At 47.5% G+C, this 19,293-nt stretch overlaps 1 protein-coding gene across 12 annotated transcripts in view; it reads left to right on the forward strand.

Annotated features, from left to right (window-relative positions):
* Positions 1–19,293, forward strand: part of Pkig (protein kinase inhibitor, gamma) — a 67,948-nt gene that overhangs the window by 34,915 nt on the left and 13,740 nt on the right. For 5 of the 12 annotated variants that reach the window (XM_006498926.4, NM_001039390.2, NM_001039391.2 and 2 more), the window contains one exon: positions 10,361–10,430. The exons of 4 other annotated variants lie outside the window; for them this stretch is intronic. The gene's annotated coding sequence lies outside the window, so the exon portion shown is untranslated. Of the gene's footprint in view, positions 1–889; positions 1,032–10,360; positions 10,431–18,408; positions 18,432–19,293 lie in introns of those variants that run through there. 3 more of the 12 variants (NM_011106.2, XM_030248487.1, XM_030248483.1) reach the window with 3 other exon arrangements.

Below are 19,293 nucleotides of genomic sequence, written 5' to 3' on the forward strand. Positions count from 1 at the left end.
TCTTACTGTTTATCTTATCTAGTAGTTTTTGTTGTATTTCATGCCCTCTGGGACTCCTTCACTAAATTCTTTTGGGTTTTCTCACAGAGAAATGTTTTAGTTCCCCTATAAAGGGGACCCCGGGAGTCCACAAGGCCAGGCATCTTGGGCCAGGGTTTCTTCCTGCTCAGGCATGTGGCTGTTAGCCTGGAATAGAACACTCCAAGATTCATTTGATAAGAAGCTCTGCACACACTGGCTTCCAGTGGAATTTCAGGCAGGAAAGACACCCATGTTACCATTTTACTGATGAAACCAAAGACCTGTGACTTGCTTAAAGCAGGGCCCAAGACCTGAAGCCAGTTCTCCAGTCAACAGAGCAGTGTTGTGTCCCAGCCTTTCCTGTGTATATTCATAAGAACAGAAGGACACATGCACGTACTGTGCCCAGCACACTCCTAGGAAGCCAGAGTGATGAAACAGTTTGGAGGACTGGGCAGAGGGCAGAGATGGAGAGACACAGAGAGGGCTTCTGCCTGGTTAGCACATCATACCCCAAAGAAATGAATGGAAGCACAGCCACACGCAGGCAGCCGCCGTCCTCCCAGGGACTAAGAGGCAGATTTATGTGGGGAATCCTGGCCACTGACCCACTACATAGGAAGCCTTTTGTCACTGAGGCCGCAGCATTGAAAATTGAAGGAAGGATGTTTGACAAATGTGACGGGCCTGGGATGCAGTTACAGCCCTCTGGCTCATTGTCCAAAGGAAATGGATCTCTCTTGTGGACAGAGAGGTGGAAACTGAGCAAGTGGGGTGAGTGGTTGACATCATCAGACCGGGAATTGGATTACAACAAATGGAGACTTACTTGGCCAGAGACTGGGAACACCCACTAAAACCTCGAAGTGCTTTTCATTTAGGAGACACAGGGAGAGGGAAAGGGCAGGAGCGAGCTAGCTGCCCCAGCCTGCACTGCCCTTCTGAGTCCTGGCTTCTTGTTCTACCTTCCCATCTGACCTAGGATCCCTGGCCTTGGAGACTTGGCTCCTGTGAGTACTATCTTGCCTTCTGTCACCCTAGCCTGCTGCCCACAAAGGTCTATTTCTATCTTCCGACGCATGGACGATTGCTTCCGACATTACAGCCTTCCCTGCAGCTGTCCAAGGCTGTAGAATGTGAGCCTCATTCTCACAGGCTGGCTCCATCCTCACTGGAGATTTTCTCCACATAGTTTCAGTAGTCTCTACAGCCTTCAGAGCACCCACTTGCCCACATACAGGCTAAAAAGCCAAGTCAAACCTTAGAAATTGCGGTCCGTAAAATTTTAATGGTTATCTGATTACAGAGGGTTTTTAAAATTCCAATTAAAAACGTTTTACAAATTCTAGAAAGACTTGTCTCACATATATAAAATTGGTATATTAAAACTCCCTGTCTTCCTGCCTCTACCTCTCAAGTGCTGGTAATATGTTAAATGCCAGTTTGCTTAGGTTGTGAAGTTACCTCCCATATGTTGTAGCAATTGTGTGGAGAACTCTAGGCTCTGAAGGAGTGATGTTTAGCCTTGGCTTTGTGGTCTTTTCCTTGCTTCCTTTTAAAACTTTGTGTCTAGAAAGTAAACAGACATGTAAGCCCTTAGGCTTTCTTGCTCTTGGAGCCTGTTTTCAGAACTTTCAACAAGGCCAGCCACTTTGAGCAGGGGGTGGTGGTGGGGGCTTGTTCCCTCTAGGTCCCTGTGCAGGGGGTAGGGGGGCTTGTTCCCTCTAGGTCCCTTTGGTGGATCTCAGCTGAGGTCCTCAGAATTGGTTTAGAGTTGGTGCTAGAGTTGGTTTATGGCATGCTGTGGCCCATCTCCACAGTTAGGTTGAATATACTTAATATATTTTAAATTATATATTATATAGTTTATGTGTATAAATGTTTATGTGTATAATGTGTGCCAGAAATGGGCACAGAATCCCCTGAAACTTGAGATACAGATAGGTTTGAGCCAAGCAGGTTAAATATATTTGAGAAGTTATAGCTAGGAGGGAAATGTTCCAGCCTTGGAAGGCAAAAAGCAGAGATGGAATAGGTGGAGCCCAGGTGGAGCACTTGCCACCGAATACATGGCCTTTCTGGTTTCTGTCTCCAGCATCACAAAACGATAAATTCACCATGTAGAAAAGTCACCCAAGGAAAGTATGTGGCCTTGGGCAGCATCTCATACACTTGGACCTGAGGTTTCTTTTTTTTTTTGGTTTTTCGAGACAGGGTTTCTCTGTGTAGCCCTGGCTGTCCTGGAACTCACTTTGTAGACCAGGCTGGTCTCGAACTCAGAAATCCGCCTGCTTCTGCCTCCCAAGTGCTGGGATTAAAGGCATGCGCCACCACACCTGGCCTCTGAGTTTTCTTATTTGTACCGAAATGAGGGAACAAGAGCAGACAAACTTGTGGATACTTCTTTTCTTTGAGGCTGACCATTACAGCCTTTGGGCAAAGTGCCCTAGGTTTTTAGTATTTCAACATGGCTAAAAACTAGCCAGGTGGGAAAATCAAGAGGACACTGGGCAAGAGGCATGGCTCCGTGGATAAAGTGCTTGCTTGTTTAAAAGCACAAAGACCTGAATTCAGATCCTAGCTTATATGAAAGTTGGGTGTAATGGTAAGTGCATTTGTAATGCCAGAGTTGGGGGCATGGAGACAGATTGCTCTCAAGAGCTCACCAACAAACAGCTTAGCCCACTTAACTCCAGGTTTAATGAAAGACCCTGCCTGGAAGAAGAAGAGTGGGATAGAGGAGGTCCTTGAGGCTGGCTTCTGGCTTGCATACTCATGCACACAGAGATACAGGCAGACGGATACAGTTCTGGCTTGCATACTCATGCACACAGAGATACAGGCAGACGGACACAGGTGAATGCCCCTCCTACACATGAACATGCATACACAACACATACACAGGCAGTATTAAGTTGCTTGTGAATTTTTACGGTTTTCTACAGATTTGGTGTGCCTGAAAGAGGGGAAAAGTTGGTGTCTACAAGCATTTGTATTTAAGAGGGGCTTAGAAAAAATGACTTTTAGTCAACACCCTGTCAGTGGTCAACCCTTTACCATAGTCGATGGTTACTGTGAATCCCCTGCCCATCTTTGCAGAGGGTAAATATTTCCATATTCTTCTGAACTCCTTCCTTAAGTCAGCTGAGCTCCTTGTACGTAATTATTGGCTAACTTCAATTCCTGTGTCTCCATTAGCCTGTCACTGTGATCTGCAATCTGTAGAAAGTCTGACACATAGGTGAAGGAGATAATTCTGTTTTCATTTAAATTTACTTTTACTAATGCAACTGTGTATGTGTGCCTGTATGACTCTGAGCCCCACGTACCCTTAGAGACCAGAGGGTGTTGATAGGATCCCCTGGGACCAGAGTTAGAGGTGTTTCTGAGTAGTTACCTGATGTGGGCACTGGGAATCAAATCTGGTCCTATGGAAGAGGGGACCATGCTCTTAACTGCAGAGCTGTTTCTCCAGCCTGAACAATTCCACTTCCACTTAAAACCTACCACTCTAGTTTTTAGTTTGTCAGGAGAGATGAGCGGAGGAAGGGGGAAGTGCCCCTGTACTTGCCTATGTGCCCTTTCTCTTAACCTAGTGTCCTGGCCACCACTGCACAGAAAAGGGACGTCCACAGCTAGGATGGAGACAAAAGCCAAAGTCAGCTGTGTTCCAGGTCTTGTTAAGTCTTTGTCTTTAAGGCCACCAGAGCCCCTAATCCTCAGGAGGATGTATTGTTTGGAAACTCTTTGAAGTAAGGTCAGGGTTAGAGGGAGTTCTCAGAGGCCCTTGGCATATCTTAAAGCTGCAGACTTCCCCAGTGGCTGTGTAAGGTGAACCTGTAGCTACCCTGTAGCAAGGACAGTGGGAGGCCTAGATATTTTTCTGTGCCTCCCCCCCCCCCCCAGCCTGGTCCCAAGCATTGGTGACTCTGGACAGAAGCCATCCTTCTTTCTAAGGTGGTAATGAGGCCATGCTGCTCTGAAAGGGTGGAGTTTGGGCTGCCGGGTCCCTGCATGGAAACTGGGGTGGAAAGAGGTGGCATGTCTTCTTCATATGCAAGGTGAGGGTGGCTTTAGTTTCTTGTTTGTGCTACCATAGTGCCATTACAAGGCTTTCTTGACGTGTTCCACCCTGGAGGCGAGTTTACAGCATCTTAGGAATAGAGGTGGGCAAAGCTGGGACCACATTCAGATCAATCCCACAGGGTGTTGTGGGGGTAGATGAAATACAGTAAATTAGCACCTATATATTAGTACCAAACTCAGATGGGCATGGCAATTCACACCTGTAGTCCTAGCACTTGATGCTAAGGCAGGAGGATAGCCATGAGTTTCAGGCTATTCTGAACCACAAGCCTATATAGAATGAGTTCCAGGCCAACCTGGGCTGTGAAACCTTGTCACCCAAACAAACAAATAAACAACAAGATAAAAACAAAACACAACACTTGGGAGGCAGAGGCAGGCGAATTTCTGAGTTCGAGGCCAGCCTGGTCTACAGAGTGAGTTCCAGGGCTATACAGAGAAACCCTGTCTCAAAAAAACTAAAAAAAAAAAAACCCAAAAAACAAAAACCACAAGGCCATAAAGGTGGCTTAGAGGGTGAAAGAGCTTGCTGCACACATCTGTCCATCTGAGTTCAGGTCTCAGAATAATGAGGAAGGAGAGAACTGACACGGCAGGGTGTGCTTGTGTGCACACACACACCACCACCACCAGCAACAAGACAACAAAGTAAAATCAAACTGTATGCTCTGGACTGCTGCTGTACCACAGGAGGGAGAGTGCTGGTGTGTGCACTCACAGGGCAGTGTGTCTGTGAGGACCTCAGGAATGCCTCTTGGCTCTACAAGCCAGGCTTCAGGGCTGCTTTCTGTCACCCGGACCCCAAATGTTCAACTTGAAGTTAGCCATCAACACAGAGGCCGAAAGAAGTGGTGCTTCTCTCGCGGGGGGGGGGGGGCGGGGGGGGGCCGAGGGCCCTGGCCTGGCAGCTGCAGGGAGACGCTGCTGAGCACCCCCAGTCTCCTCAGCTGAGGGAGAGGCGCCAGAAGTGATTCCTACAGAGACAGAGGTGGGAACGCTTGGAAACAGTTATTACTCATGGCCCACAGCTGTGCTCACCATCGCCCGGAAATGCTTCAACACTGGCCTGGCTTCCTCTAAAAGGCATGGTTTCTCCGAGCGCTGCACTCAGCTCTGAAGTGCACATTAGAACTTAGCACTCTGTGGAGCCAACATTTCCCAGTGTAAGAGCTTTGTCGATATTCGAAAAAATGACTGCTTCCATTTGGCTCTTTGGACAGGATAAGGACCTTCAGAGCCCCAAAGAAAGGAAGTGTCTGGTAGTTCATGCACACTTATGTCCCAGGCTCTAGGTCAGCTCTGTGTACTTCAGAGATGCAGCCTCTACCATTTGGTAAATTTGTGCTCAGGGCTCCCCTGCTGTTGGGGAGTTTGAATCCACTGGCAAAGACCAAAGACTTAGACTCAATTCAAATTTAGATGAACTGAATTTATTCTTACTGCCAGCAGGATGGCAGCCTTAGAGCCAAAGGGTGCTAAAGGAAGGGTTCATAATGGTGGGCATCACAGTTACCTCCTGCTCATTGGAATCCACAGCTGGGCAAGAAAATTGCTTCATGGCCCTCAGTTCTTCTCAGCTCCATTGTACAGCAGTAAAGAGACCATTTCATCCTGCCCACAGCTAAGGTGGGTTTACAAAAGCCACAGCACGGAGTTAGTTCACAGCAGCAACACCATCTTCAGGCCCCTAGGATCTCTCATGCATCTCAGGACAAAAAGGTCAATGACTACTTAAGGGGTGCCCGGTACAGCCTTAAGTTCCTTAGCCACCATAGGGGAGTCATGTATACATTGTCATACAAACTAAACCACCCCGGGAAAATGGAAAGAAGTGACATTAATGACTGGGATGGAATGGTTTCTCCCTGGGCAAGCAATAACACAGTGCCATCAGGTCGGGCTGGCCGTCACATTCCCACAATATTAAGCACTAACGCAAGGACCATAGACACAGCTTTTGTTGTGTCCTATCCTCCACCCACTTTATTTCTGAGACAGGATCTTATCTAGTCCAGGCTGACTCACACTCACTAAATAGCTGAGGCTTGCCTTTACCATGCGTCTTTCCTCTGCCTCTGTCATGCTATAAATTAGAGGTGTATGATACCAGGCCTGGGTCAAAATTCCACATGATTTCTGGGTTGTTGGTGGTTGTTTTTTTGTTTGTTTGTATTGTTTGTTTTAAACAAAGCATTGATGTTTAAGCCAAGTTCATGTCAGGCAAACACTCCACAGTGGGGTACCTCCCAAGCCCTGTGATCCAGGGAAGACAGCAGGGGAGTGAACAGTTACTGCGTGTGCCAAGTGGAGCAAGAGAAGTGTGTGGCAGGGCTATGATGTGCTAAGTCAGTGGATCCAGCAGAGACTCTGAGTTCGGCCGCTCTCTTAGCACGTGCTTGCTCCCTCCAGTTCCTGTACTTACAGCTTTGCAGCGCTAGTGCTGGAAGCAACTGGAAGCTGCAGCCACCGCAAGGCACTTTCTCATTTACCTTCCTGTCTCCCACGCTTCAGAGGACTGGAAGGAACCCTTCCTCACAAAGTGCAGTGCCCCCCCCCACCAGGGATAGCCTGGATTGGGGACCCCAACTAAAGGGATGGGTGACTTGGAGTCTAAAGTCATCAGTGATGTTCTGATGATTTGTTTCTATAGTGTGCATTGTGATGTTCCCTTTCCTCCAATTACAGTCCATGTTCTGGACTGCATGACAGACAGACATGAGCTACCATCTGAGAGAGGAGGGGCTGCCACCTCCATTGGTCTTGACCTCTAGTCAAAACTGTGGGTGTTAGGGCTCCTGCATGGTGTTGTGGTAGGAATTTGAAGGGGGATATTATGACCTTTAAAAATTTTTTTTAAAGATTTATTTATTATATAAATAGCTGTCTTCAAACACCCCAGAAGAGGGGCATCAGATCTCATTATGGTTGGTTGTAAGCCATCATGTGGTTGCTGGAATTTGAACTCAGGACCTTTGGAAGAGCAGCAGTCAGTCCTCTTAACCACTGAGCCATCTCTCCAGCCCCCAACCTTTTAAATTTTTATTTATTTTGGTTTATTTGTTTTGAGACAGAATCTTACTGTGTAGCCCTGGCTTGGCCAGAACTTGATGTGTAGACTAGGCTATCCCCAAACTCAGATCTGCCTGCTTTTGCCTTACTAGTGCCGAGATTAAAGGTATGCATTACCCTTCTTGTCCCTGGCCAAGATATATATATTTTTTAAAGTCACCAGCCAAGATGGTAGCTAGCAACCATACAGTTACTGAACATTTTTGAATTGTGACCTAGAAAGTGCATGGACGATAGCATCATAACGCCCCTCTCTGTTTCTGTCTTTCTCTCATTCTGTGTGGATGACAGCATCAACTCCCTGTCTCTGTCTCTCAGTCTCACACAACATTGACGCACACATAGGTACACACAGGAAATGTGAACACAGGGACACATTTAAAAAAAAGATATCAAACTAAATGTGTAATAAAATAACAGAACAAGAAATTAAAAGCAAACATCCTCCCCACCCCACCCCCCAAGGAAAAAAAACTTTCTTGGGATTAAAGAAATAAAAGGAAGCCAGGCGTGGCATGATACACACACCTTTAATCCCATCACTCACAAAGGCAGAGGCAGATGGAACTCTGTTTTGGAGGCAGGCCTGGTGTAGGTAGTGATTTCCAGGGCTATGTAGAGAGACCCTATCACAGCTAAGTAAATGAATAGAAAAAAAATTAATGTAAACATAAATATAATTAACGTAGAGTAAAGCAAACATATTTATACATATATACATGCACACACCACACACATAACGTGTGTGTGTGTGTGTGTGTGTGTGTGTGTGTGTGTGTAGGTGCCCATGGAGGTCAGATCCCTTGGAGCTAGAGTTACAGGCATATAGGCATTTGTGAGCTAGCTGGTATGTACTCCAGGATCTGAACATAACTTCTAAGCCAGCCTCCCAGGAATAAGACTTTTAATTACACAGTCTGATAGAGGAATAAGTGTTCAGTTACAAAAAAACTTTGTCCCAACAAAACAAACCTGTTGTCCTGTGTCCTGAGAGAGGCCCCAGAGAGTGGTGGCAAGCCTAAAAGGCATTGAAGCCACAACACCTTTAGTTCATGTTGGGAGCATTTTCATGTGGTCAGCCAAGATTCATTCATCACCTGTACTGGGCGAAGTGACGGATGCATGATATAAAAGAAAAGAGGAAAAAGTGCCTCGGGGCCTGGGGATGTGGGCCTATGGTTCACAGTGCCTTGGGGCCTGGGGATGTGGGCCTATGGTTCACAGTGCCTTGGGGCCTGGGGATGTGGGCCTATGGTTTGCAGTGCCTGGGGATGTGGGCCTATGGTTCACAGTGCCTCAGGGCCTGGAGATGTGGGCCTATGGTTCGAAGTGCCTCGGGGCCTGGGGACGTGAGCCTATGGTTCACAGTGCCTCGGGGCCTGGGGATGTGGGCCTATGGTTCACAGTGCCTCAGGGCCTGGGGATGTGGGCCTATGGTTCACAGTGCCTCGGGGCCTGGGGATGTGGGCCTATGGTTCACAGTGCCTCAGGGCCTGGGGATGTGGGCCTATGGTTCACAGTGCCTCGGGGCCTGGGGACGTGGGCCTATGGTTCTCAGGGCCTTGGGATGTGGGCCTATGGTTCTCAGGGCCTGGAGATGTGGGCCTATGGTTCACAGTGCCTCAGGGCCTGGGGATGTGGGCCTATGGTTCGCAGTGCCTCGGGGCCTGGGGATGTGGGCCTATGGTTCTCAGGGCCTGGGGATGTGGGCCTATGGTTCACAGTGCCTCAGGGCCTGGGGATGTGGGCCTATGGTTCGCAGTGCCTCGGGGCCTGGGGACGTGGGCCTATGGTTCTCAGGGCCTGGGGATGTGGGCCTATGGTTCACAGTGCCTCAGGGCCTGGGGATGTGGGCCTATGGTTCTCAGGGCCTCAGGGCCTGGGGATGTGGGCCTATGGTTCACAGTGCCTCAGGGCCTGGAGATGTGGGCCTATGGTTCACAGTGCCACAGGGCCTGGGGATGTGGGCCTATGGTTCGCAGCGCCTCGGGGCCTGGGGATGTGGGCCTATGGTTCGCAGTGCCTCAGGGCCTGGGGATGTAGGCCTATGGTTCGCAGTGCCACAGGACCTGGGGATGTGGGCCTATGGTTCACAGTGCTTCAGGGCATGGGGATGTGGGCCTACATGGTGGTCACTGCCATGAAGAAGTGTACAGGGCAAAAAGATTGAATGCAGTGAGAGGCAAAGCAAAATATGCTTTTAGGATATGTAGAGATGGAGGCGTTACTGCTCTTTCATTGGAATCTTTATCAATGGAGCAAAAGCTTGAAGCGAGGCGCCTCCAGGGGACTGACAGGCTACAGCACCTGTTGTGAGTGCTCGGCCTCTTTCACTTCACTGTCGCATTTCCTCTGTCCTCTCCTTCTGGCTAAACGGTTCAAAAAGTGTTCACATTTCTCTTCTCTGGCCTCCTGCTCTCACGTCTATGGAAGCCAGGGCATCTGCTGGGTGCAGCTCCCAGTGAGCAGAGATTCAGTGGTTTGAAGCAGCCAGTTCCCAGCAGCCAGCCACTCCCAGGGCTGGATTGCGGGGGTTTCTGTTTTAGACTTTTTTTCTATTTTTCACTTTGTGGCCTTGGCTGACCTAGGTTCATAGAAACCTGCATGCCAACACAAAGAATTCCAGCTAGCCAGCAGCCTGTCTGAAAAACCAGAACAGGAAAATGGATTGGAAGACAGACCTGTTCTGTTTTGATTCTCCCCCTCCCAAAACAACCTAAGCCAAATGCAGCTTACCGTCCCATATGTAGCAGTGTGTAGGGTCATCCGCCTGTCGCCTGCCTTAGCACTGAGGGGGAGATTGTGAGGCTAGTTGGTACTACATAGGAAGACTGTCCCCCACAGAAAAGCAGAAGTAATACATGCAATTTCACAATATTCTTTTAAGCAACAAAGCCTATCTTTCCGTGTGAGTATTTTATACTCTGAAATGGCTGTGTAGCATCTTGGCATGCTGATCCCCAAGAACTTAACTCCATTCCCTATCTAGACAGTTAATTCCACGAGGTGCCTTTTCCTCGCTTGAGTGTATCTGTGGAATCAATTCCCGGACATTGGGTCCACTTGAAGGTTGTACTCATGGCATAGTAACAGATGCTGCAAACTAGTCTCCAGAGGTTAGGTTAGTTTACAGCCCAGAGTGATTCTGGCTCTAATCTTGTTTTCTTTTCTTCTGGTTCCTTAGACTTTCTGCACTGGCTAATCAAGAGTGAAAAACCTGAAGAGATGCAGGCAGGAAAACGGAATTAAACTAGGTGGGTAGCTGTGTGGCTCACACCTCTGTGCCTCTCATCACATTTGCCTACACACCCTTTTCCTTTTTTCTTTTCTTTCTTTCTTTTTTTTTCTCTGCTTGAAGAAAAGAAAGCCAATAGAATAGATTCTAAATGAAGTTCGAGGGGGAATTTTAGTCACCTAAAGAAAAGGCAGGGTGACTCTTAGCAGCAGTTATGTAATGTCATGCTGCAGAGCCACAGGCCTGATTCCCATCCAGGCAATTTTCATAGCACTGGAAAGACAGCTTCCTTCCGGTGCCTTAGCAGGTTTTTCAGCCATGTACCCAAACAGAGGGAGTCTTACATAGCTGATTAGCAACATTGGGTGTGACTCCAATTTTTTCTGCATGTATCAGTTATAAAGGAGTATTTACAACAACAAGGGCATGTTATGGGAATTGTCGTTTTAAGACTAGTTACCAAATGGGCCCAGCCTAGCGGGCCTGTTAGAAGGGATGGGGCAGGCCCCTTCTATCTGGAGACACACTGTGCACACAGTGTAAGTGGGCTGCCTAGTGGTGTGCAGCCTAGGGTCAGTGCTCAGTTTTTGTGATAGCCAGGTGTTCTGGCATAGAGGTGTAGCAGTGCGTAGTCTAAAAGAGCCAGCATGATTGTTGGTTCTCTCTCTCCCTCTTCCTCTACCCAGCCTTCCCTCCTTCCCCCTTCCCCTTCCCTCAACCCCTCCTCCCCCCTCCCTCTCCCACTCCCTCTCTTTCTCTCTCCAAGCCATACCATTTTATTCTGGCTGGCCTCTGCCTCCAAGTGTTGGCAGGAGATGTGAGCATCACCTTCCCACACCTGGCTTTTCATCTAAAACAGATCTACAATTCCTGTGACTCACAGCAAATTGTCAGGTTGGGAGTATGTGGTCCACAGACATCTGCCTACCCATGAATTTGTCCTTGTAAAGGGAGTAAGAAACAAAGGTCACCTGTGCCCAGCTGACCCATTTCTACCAGGTCTGAGCCACAACCAGAGTGGTCAGAAAGGATGTGGGAGCCTGGTGGTGAGTTCATCTCTTTCTGAAGAGCTCATTGGACTGTTGTGCTTTCGTTGCTCAACCAGGGATGTGTGAGGAGGGTGGTCTTGTAGGAAGCGTGCAGCTCTAATGAAGTTCAGCTTAGAGTCACTCAGGAGATTACCTTTTATCTCAGCTTATCAGCAAGGGTGAGGTGGATACTGGATACCACGGCAGAAATAGCGGACATGGCCTTGCCTTCAGAAGCTTCAGGGTCTGGTCACTAGATGCAGAGGCAGGTGAGGAATGGTCTGGAGAGGAGTGTGCCAAACAGGCTGCAGGTCTCGGGCCTTCTGGAGCAGCACGGGGAAGGCCCAGAGGCTCCAGAGGGCTCTGCGCGCCCCTGTGGAGACAAGCTGTGCTTGGGCTTGGTAGTGTAGAGCAGGTGTCAGGGCTGGAGCTTGCAAATGGCTTCGAGTCAGTCCAGGCTTTCTCCTGTTGCTTCTAAGCAGAAAGTCACTGAGTGATCTTCCAGGAGCCATGTGAGTTAGACATAGAAATTTCTGGAAAGTGGGCCATGTTAATTTTCTTACCCTCTCCATCTGCTATCATAACCTCTCCTCAGGGCCTGTGGTCCTCCTGCTCGTGGACCCTGATGAGGAGCGGTGACAGAGTCTGGGAGAAACATCTCCTTGGAGAGAATGAGGAGGCGGGTCATTCAGTGTACAGCACTGAAGTAGCCTTACAGAGGCCCTTCATCCCTGTGAGCACGGCTGTTGTCTACTAAAGGGTGATGGACTCTCTCTCTCTCTCCTGTCCCCTTCCTCTGTGGACATTTTACGTGCCCAATTAGGGCTTCAGCAGAATCCTGTTTGTCACGTCATGTACTATTGAAATCCTCACAGGGATGTTAGGGTTTCACTAGCTGCTATATGTCCTATGTCAAGGGCTTTTCTCCCATGATGTCACTTTTAGGGAGGAACAAACAAATGCTGACTGAAGACTAGGTATGTGCTTGGCCATGGCACAACAGAAGGCTTTTAGAACTAGTAAGCCTATGGTAAACACAGCCATCCTTTGTTGTGTGTCCATGGTTGTTCTAGAACTCACTCTGTAGACCAGGCTACCCTCAAAATCAGAGATCTGCTTGCCTCTGCCTCCTGAGTGCTGGGATCAAAGGTATGCACCACCATCCCTGAATTACTTTAGTACATCTTAATCTCATTTAGTTTAATCTTGTGAAGTATCCAAATATTACAGATAAGGGAACTGAGCTCAAAAAGGTGACAGTTCTTACCTTTGGCGATGCAAGGTGAAGTTGAAGAGCCCATCTCTGACCACAGTTGACTTGCCATTCTGTACGTATTCCTGTAGACAGTTCAGACATGACAGAGGCCATGGAGAAACAGAGACACAGCTCCTTTGTTCTTTCCAAAATTGTAAGTTCTTAGCAAGGCCACTGGTGACTAACATGAGCTTTAGACCTGAGCTCTGGCGTGGCTTGTCCAGTTAGTGTTTTCCTAAGACCTTCCTCCACGTGCATTGAGGCCACCTCTGTGCCCGTAGGTCACTTCCCTAGCAGCTGGGAGTGTCTCTGTTTACTTCTTCCCTGGACAGTTTTCTTTTGGTTTATAGCCATGCTCACAGAAATGGCATTATTACTCCCATGAGAGAAAGAGCAGTGGCTTGCTTTAACCCAGTATGCACACTGAAGGCGCCTTTCCCTTCATCTTATGAGGAGCCATGGCTGCCAGGGCAGTTCCTTTGAGAGGAGTCACTAAAGCGTGGAGAGGGGCTCGGGTGGGAATTCTGTTTGCCCAGGACCGTTTGTATGCTAAGCTGTCTAAAGATAAGGATTTAAGTAGAATATATTAGACTCATACATTAGACTTTTATAACTCCGTAACAAAACAACAAGCAGAAAAAACAACAGCATCGTATGCAGCCTGCATTGGCTTCATGCTCCCGCCATAGCTAAGGGCCTCCTCTTTTTTTTTTTTTTCTGAGACAGGGTTTCTCTGTGTAGCCCTGGCTGTCCTGGAACTCACTTTGTAGACCAGGCTGGCCTTGAACTCAGAAATTCGCCTGCCTCTGCCTCCCAAGTGCTGGGATTAAAGGCGTGTGCCACCACGCCTGGCCACCTTAATTACTCATCTTCTGCCTCCTGCTTCCAAATAGTGGCACTAGTCATGTGCTATACACATGTCTCTTATACCTGGCCTTTAAAATTTTCCTTTTTTGCTTTCTTGAGACAGGGCTTTATGTTAGCCCAGGCTAGCCTTTAATCACAGTGCTCTTGCCTTTACGACCCTAGAGCTGGAACTACAAGTTTGTGCTGCTCCACCCAATAATTAGTTTTCTTAGGATAACATACAAATGGCTGACAGACGTCAGCCTACAGTCATCAGAGAAATGCAACTTAAAGTGAGCGAATTAGCTCCTTCATATGTGTTCAGAGCACTGTTGTAAAAGGCTCAGAAACTCAGAGTGCTTGTTCCTTATTGTTGGCATGTAAATTAGCATAGCTGTTATAGAGAACTGGAGAGGTTCTCAAAAAATTAAAAGTAGCCAGGTTTGGTGGTTCACACCTATAATGCTAACATTCCGGAGACTGAGGGAGGAGAGTTGCTGTGAGGTTGAGGCTTGGCTTGAGATAGTGAGACTATCTCAAAAATAAAATAACACCCCAGATTAATAATAGAACTACCACAGGATCTAGAAACTCCCGTGTATTTCTCTAAGAAAATAAAGTTGGTCTCCTAAGTAGATGTCTGCAGTCCATGTTCACCACAGCATCATGGTTCACAGTAGCAGGGTGTGGAAGCAGCTAAGTGTCCAGTGATAGATGAATGGGTAAAGAAAAGTGTGTGTGTGTGTGTGTGTGTGTGTGTGTGTGTGAGAGAGAGAGAGAGAGAGAGAGAGACAGAGACAGAGACAGAGACAGAGACAGAGAGAGACAGAGACAGAGATTGCGTTTGTGTCATGTGTCGTATATACATGCATATTACTTAAAATGGAAGGATAGACTGTAGGTTGTAACAAGGATGGACATGGAAGATGTAATTATCTTGGGTAAAACAAGCCAAGCAGAGGAAAAGAAGTACCACGTGCTTCCTTTTCTCTGTGGAGTTTAAAGAACTCAGAGAAACAGAGTGAGGGGCCAAGGAATGAGATGGTGTTGGCCAAAGGCTCCAAACTTGCAGTTATAAAATGAATGACAATAACAAGGCTAATATACAGAATGACAACTGTTGTTAGTAATAAAGTGTTGGGTTCTTGCCAATTGCTAAGAGAACAGGTCTTAGGTGCCTCTTCACAAAAGTGAGGTGATAGATATACAATTAGCTGAATGTGGTAAGCATTTAGGCAATTTAATATTTAAATATGTATGTTTTACTTTTGAATTTTAACACCATAATGCTGGAAAGGTTTAAATATCCATCCAGTTCATTGGAAGCCATCATTCAACCCTGTTGAGCTGTTTGCCATCTAGAAAATGTTTACACTTTAGCACAGAAATAAGAGTGCATCATGGGCCATGTTCTTCCTGACATCTTACTCAGCTACTCACGTTATTATCTGTGGTTTACGGAGTGGGAACCCTAGGCTTCTAGAAATCACAGCATTTGGCCAACGATCAAAAGCCAGAAAGTAGCCTGGCGTGGTGGTGCACGCCTTTGATCCCAGCACTCGGGAGGCAGAGGCAGGCGGATTTCTGAGTTCGAGGCCAGCCTGGTCTACAAAGTGAGTTCCAGGACAGTCAAGACTGCACAGAGAAACCCTGTCTTGGAAAAAAACAAAACAAAACAAAACAAACAAACACAAAAAGTGGCACAGAAAGTGGCACAAGCAAGATTTCATTTCATTCCAGCTCTATGCCTTTCATTTTTCAACTACTCAAAAGTGGATTTTACTTCACTTTTTGGATGAAAGTAACTCCTGCCTTGAACGTCTTATCTGAGCCAAGCACTATCCACTCACTATTTTTAGGTTCTAGTTGAGCCACGTGGGGAAGTTGTTATCCCCATTTCACAGGCAAAGAATTCGGGGTTTGAAGAGGTTCAGAGTCTCCCCGAACTGTATAGTAAGACCAGGCTTTGAACTCTTGGCAGAGAAAACTGCCAATTCTCACCCTGTACTCCTGTCCTGTGCTTCTCCACAGCCGTAGAAGTAAAGGACTTAGAGAAAGTAGCGCCCATTTTCTTTACTTTGGCAGCAGTCCTCCATGGGGACTGTTTTTACAGGTAAAGAACCCACGACTCAGAGATGGTCTGTGCTTTGCTCCCTCGGCATCATGTAAAGTGGAGCTCGTGACTCGGCTTCTTCCCCACAGCCCCCCCCCCCCCCACCTCCTCTCAGCACCATCTTCTTGCAACCAGGGCGGAATCTACTGCCTTTTTTTCTCTTCTGCTTTCTAGTAATCCCAGGATTTGGGGGATTTCCACCTCCCAGCCCCTCTGCTGAGACTCTTCTCTGCTTGCAGAGCCAGGGTCTCTAGTGGGAAGCCCCCATGAGAATAGAGCTCTCCTGCTTATCATCCTGCATACCCTGCCTGCCAGCTGCTTCCCAGGACCCCAGGCTGTGTCCTCTTCTGACCCAGGGCCTCTGGGAATCCCTAGATGCATATTTACAGCGGCTTGGTTGCAACTGTTAGTTCCCAGAATGTTTTTCCACCCAACAAGTTTAAGAGGGTTAGCCTCTGCTCCAGCAGCTTTTAGAACACTGAGGGCCTGAGCCCCGTGCACCTTACACTGCTGAGCTTTGTGGGAAGAGCAAGGACACCAGGGTTCCTAGAGTCGTGGGCACACCTTGATGTTTACAGATACACATTTTCTTGGGATATGCCCATAGTTTTCTTTTTGCTATGGCTCCTAGCTTCCAACACTTGTGACATTTTAAAGGTTTATATATGATATCCTGAAATATTCCTAAACTCTTCCCCCTTACCAGGTATATAGAGTGTCATGCCTCCCATCAGTAAAATGTCAACAAGGGCTACTGTTGTACCAGTGCCCCACCCTGCCTGTCATTTGCAGACCTACTGAGGGAGTTTGAAAGCACACCCAGTGCTTCTAGCAATCCTACTGTGTGCCTCTTGTGCTATAATTTGTGAAGAGTTAAGGTATTTTCAGTCAGTCTCTCTCGCTAGACCTTCAGCTTCTTTAAGGCCATATTTTTTAAAATATTTATTTATTTATTTATTTATTTATTATATGTAAGTACACTATAGTGTATCTTCAGACACTCCAGAAGAGAATATCAGATTTCATTATGCATGGTTGTGAGCCACCATGTGGTTGCTGGGATTTGAACTCAGGACCTTTGGAAAAGCAGTTGGCGTTCTTAACCACTGAGCCAGCTCACCAGCCCCCGTAAGGCCATACTTGTGTCTGGCTGTTCTGTGTACACAGCATGTAGTCACAAATCTGGTACTCAGTGAGTGGTCGGTGAGTTTTTTGGATGAATGGATGACTATAAGAGAGATGATAATATCTTGTTTCTTTTCACCCTCCTCAGTGTATTTTGGGGTGACTTTGACAGGACTCTTAGAGGAGCTGGAGAAAAAACCTAAACCGGAAGCGACTCCTTTGTGCTAACTCTGCAGTGTTGCGTGACACATCACCTCGATGCCCACAAGTTCGGCAGCGGTAGTAACTTACTTTCTCGCTTGGCTGCTGCAGGCAGGACTTGGGACAGTGTGCGTCTGGCACACATAGCTAGTGCCTGGAGTTGGATTAACAAGGGGTGTGCAGGAGTCACTGACTGACAGCTGCATCGCCACCCATGCAGCTCTGGCTTCTTCATGTGTTCACTTCCCAGAGTGTGGGTTCCTCATGGTGTGGCAGCCTCTGGTTTCCTGTATTTCTTAACTGCTGGAGACAGGTATCCTAGGAGAGCCAGGTGGATGCTGTATGAGGTCCCCTAACTTCATCCTAGAGTCAGACACCATCCTTCATTTTACGTTAGACATCAGATACTAGGGTATGGCTCAGTGATAAATGGGAGGCCCTAAGCTGAATCCCCAGCACCTCCCAAAAATGAAAGAGGAGGAAACGGAAGAAAAGGAAGAAAAGAAGTTCTAAAGCCAGCTCACAACGCATCCAAAAGGATTTAAATTAAGCCTCACATCCCCTTCTGTATTTTCTTGATGGTACTGAAACTTCAGCCCAGGACTGTGTTATGCTAGGCCAGTGGTTTGTCACCCAGTTACACTCCCAGCTTTTTAGATGTCAGTGTGTTAGGCAGAGTGCCAAACAACTTGTAGATACGTTGCAGAATTACTACAGAGATAGGTGGCTGCTTTCCCTTTTGTTTGCACATGGGACCCCTAAGGTTGGGGAACTGTCCCCAGAGGCACCCACCTGATACCAACAGAGCTAGAGCTTAGCCCAGCCTGGGACCTTGGCAAGCCTGCCTGGAAGTGATTTCACTTTCCCTTCCTGCCCCTCCCTCCATAGGAGAGGGAGGCTGCCCCTTTCTGGAAGTTCTGCTTCGAAGCTGAGCCCCCAACTAAGCTTAGAAATGACACAAATGGCAAAAGAGCTGGGGAGAAGCGTGCCTGGCCTCTAAGAGATCTATCAAGACTTCTGCTTCTTCCCAGTGGCCCCTTAGAACCACGGATGGTAGCCCCTACCCACAGAAGTCACAGTATGCTGGGTAGAGCATAGTCGCTAAGAGGGTGGGGCTTTAAAATTGATATCCCAAATTGTTGGTTTTTTTCCTATTGCTGTGGATTAGGAATTTTGAGGTAGGTGGGGTAAGGAGGGGCTGATATTTGGGATGTAAAGTGAATTGAATAAATTAAAAATTTTTGAGGCAAATTCATAGACTCAACCAAACATCAGCGAAAAGACTGAAGAATTTGATCTCCAGCACAAAATCCAATGAAGAGGATTAGCACGAGGGAGGCTGAGGCAGGAGAATCAGAGGTTTGAGGCCAGCCTGGGATACATTATGAGACTTTGACTCGAAACCAGAAACTACAAGTGAGAAAATTCAGCAGAGAACTTTGCTTAAGCGTGGTGAGTGCATCTGGTGTTTGTGTTGGCGAGCACAGTAGAATATTTTCATGCGCCTTCCCTGTTTCCTGCTCTACTTTTTGAAATTCTTTCTTTGAGGCTAAGACTGGGGTGGCTGGGTGGGCAGGGGACCAAAAAAAAAGGACAAAGGAAAGAGACTCTTCAAAAACTCTTATTAGACACTAGTGCCCATTGTAGGTCATTTCTATCATTTCCATGTGTTAGCCCAGTTACAGACATTACAGACTAGCTCCTGTTCCACATACGCCGTGTGACCTTGGACAAGCTATGGACCTCTCTGAACCTCCCCTGTCTGTAGCAAAATAACCACAATAATGATTTCTTTGTCTTAGACTTGATATACAGTCAGAGAGAGACCACCTGGACCTCTGCTGTCAGCTTTGAGAATCCCACAGCCACATTCAAGGCAGTATTAGCACCCATGTTTCTTGGTTGTCCCTTGGTCAGGTAAATTGGCCAACACCATAAAGGGCCACACTGGGGACAAACATTAGCCTCCAAAACCCTAGTTATGTCCACTGTGTTAGCCTCCAGGCACCAGGCCTTATTGACTTAGACAGTGAGACAGGAACCCTGGTGGTTTTGAGTCTGCAGACCTCAAAGCAGTAACCTTTAAGAACTCCAGGCCCGGGTGCCACCTGTCTACCGTGTACAGGAGCTGAGAGTGTCCAAGAGTGCTTCAGGCAAAGGGAAGAGGCTTAGAAAGGTCAGGAATTACATTGGATTTGAGCATTAGAGGGTCCAGCGTGACAGAGCGAAAATAGACCATGAAGAAAGTAGAAGGGAAGGACAGAGGGGTGAGGTCAGAGTGGGATTGACAGCAGGATTGACAGGGGAGGTTAGG

This window comes from Mus musculus, chromosome 2 (genome assembly GCF_000001635.26).
Source record: "Mus musculus strain C57BL/6J chromosome 2, GRCm38.p6 C57BL/6J".
NCBI classification, from domain to species: Eukaryota; Metazoa; Chordata; class Mammalia; order Rodentia; family Muridae; genus Mus; species Mus musculus.